The 2338-nt window shown below is 34.7% G+C and overlaps 1 long non-coding RNA gene across 1 annotated transcript; it reads left to right on the top strand.

The window, feature by feature from the left end:
* Positions 1–227: 227 nt before the first annotated feature.
* Positions 228–2077, top strand: LOC119417054. The gene is made up of 3 exons (XR_005187127.1): positions 228–405; positions 534–635; positions 2011–2077. It is a non-coding gene; the product is annotated as an uncharacterized LOC119417054 (long non-coding RNA).
* Positions 2078–2338: the final 261 nt, after the last annotated feature.

Raw genomic sequence — 2338 nt, 5'->3', positions numbered from 1 at the left:
AGAGAGAGAGAGAGAGAGAGAGAGAGAGAGAGAGAGAGAGATGGATAGATATAGATATCTATACAACAACAACAGAAAATAATGCAACTCTTACAAAATTAGTTGTCAAACCTGATTTGAACCTTAACCTTTTGTTACTAAATGAATTTGGAAAATGTAACAGAAAAAGGCAGTCAATATGTGGGTGTGTCTGTTGCTACTATATATCTTTTGAAAAGGAGCTCTGCAGACACAAGGACCCAGCATTCTCTGGGCTGCTCAGACTGCAGTTTATTTACCAGGATATTTATCTACACAGGCATTCAGGAGATCATTTCTGATTCTGATAAATCAACATGAAGATACAGTGTTTAATAATAATAGTTGTCCTGCTGATGGCAGCTTGTCTGGTTGAGCCCTCTGATGGTAAGTTGGATTTTTTTCTTTTGTGTTAATCTCTAACCTGTTTCTTGTTTGTTTGTTTGTTTTTGTTTGTTTTAATAATCTAGAAAGACACCCTCATTAACATTAAGTCACCACTTCTCTAAAACCAGGGAGGTGTCCAAGCGACTCTTCATCTGGCGGGGGAGGGAGACGTTGCAACTATGACTGGCAATGCCGTCGCGGGTGGATGTGCTGCTGGCATCGCTGCGTCTGTAAGTCATGTTTCTATGAAATGTTACATAATGTAGAAATAAACCAGCAGACACTGAATGTCCTACTGGTTTAGCTGAATAATGTGAATGTCATCTGACAAAAGCTTCACTGTGTCATGTCAAAACCATTAAAATGTCTTCAAGATGAATCTGATGGGTCCTAGGATGGATTGAAATAGAATTTCTGAAATCAAAATTTAGTTTTACAATAAATTGACTTCTACTGTATGTTTGCTGATGGAGATTAGTTTTTTACCCACAATTCATCTCAGAGACAGATGTGTTTCCATCTACTGTTTGGATTCATGTTGGAGTGCTAGTAGTATAACATGGTGTTCGCTGAGACTCATGAGATAATTCACTAACAGACAGAGTCAACTGTTAATGCCCAAATGTCTAATTAATATATCAAAACAAATATTATAGTTTAAGAATGTGTTGGTGATCATACTCAGCTATTATCACCAAAATTTAATTCAGTATTTGTAAAACTGACTTGAGTTTGCATCGTTTTTGTTTTTAATGAAGTTACTTAGCTGTGGCAGTCAACTTGAATGAAATTCACTCCAAAACTTAATCAACTGTAGAAGTACATCCAATGATTATTTCATAAGTAATTTTAGAAGCTGTAGTGGTTCCTGACAGCCCTTTCACTTAAGCAGTGGGTGATAAAAACAGACTCCCCTCAAAACTCACGTTGACAGAAAACATTAAAAAATCCGGATTTAATAAAATAGTCATAAATAAGTATGTTAAATATATTTAGGTGAAGCAAACATTGTAAAAATTGTGTTCAGAAAATTAAAAAAAACGTTCAAAAATTTCATTTTTCTATCTTTTTTCTCAGCATTTCACACAGTTTTTGAACATTCTGAACACAACTTTTTTATAACTTTTTTATCACCTAAATATATTTAACATACTTATTAATGGCTCCTTTATTAAATCTGGATTTTTTAATGTTTTCTGACAACATGTGAGTTTTGAGAGGAGTCTGTTTCTATCACCCACTGCTTAAGGGAAAGGGATGTCAGGAACCACTACAGCTTCTAAAATTAATTATGAAATAATCATTGGATGTACTTCTACAGTTGATTAAGTTTTGGAGTTAACCTCATTCAAGTTGACTGCCACAGCTAAGCAACTTCATTAAAAACAAAAACAACTCAAACTCAGTCAGTTTTACAAATACTGAAAATATTTTTTGTGTGGTAATAGCTGAGTGATCCTCAACACCATGCAGATATAGTAAAATATGCTGCATTATCGGGTGTAGACATCAGGTAAGATTTGAATAAGATGGTAATCATCCTCATTTACTCTCTGCCTATTGATTCTAAAAGCACATGGATTGTTTTTGTTTTATCTGTTTCAGATGGGTCATGATTTTGAGGTAGAGGACAGTTCTTCCCTCACCGTCATGAACGCTGATGGTGAGATGCGCGAAGTGTTGGCTGAAGAGATGTGACCACACCTGCCAGCAACTCTTTTTTGTTTGTTTCTTCAATTACAGACGTATTGATTAAATTATCAGTACACTGCTTATGTGTGTGTGTTTGCTTCAATACCTTTTATTTCCTATGCCCGTTTTGTTCATTTATAATTTGAAGGTATTTTGTTATTTTTGCATTTTACTGACAAAATAGTCTGAACATCAAAGTAAAAAAACAATTTGGAGAGATCTACAAAGGTGTACTATGAGT

The sequence above is a fragment of the Nematolebias whitei genome, chromosome 11, assembly GCF_014905685.2.
Source record: "Nematolebias whitei isolate Nwh7 chromosome 11, NemWhi1, whole genome shotgun sequence".
NCBI lineage: Eukaryota > Metazoa > Chordata > Actinopteri > Cyprinodontiformes > Rivulidae > Nematolebias > Nematolebias whitei.
This window is presented reverse-complemented; position numbering and strand designations above follow the sequence as displayed.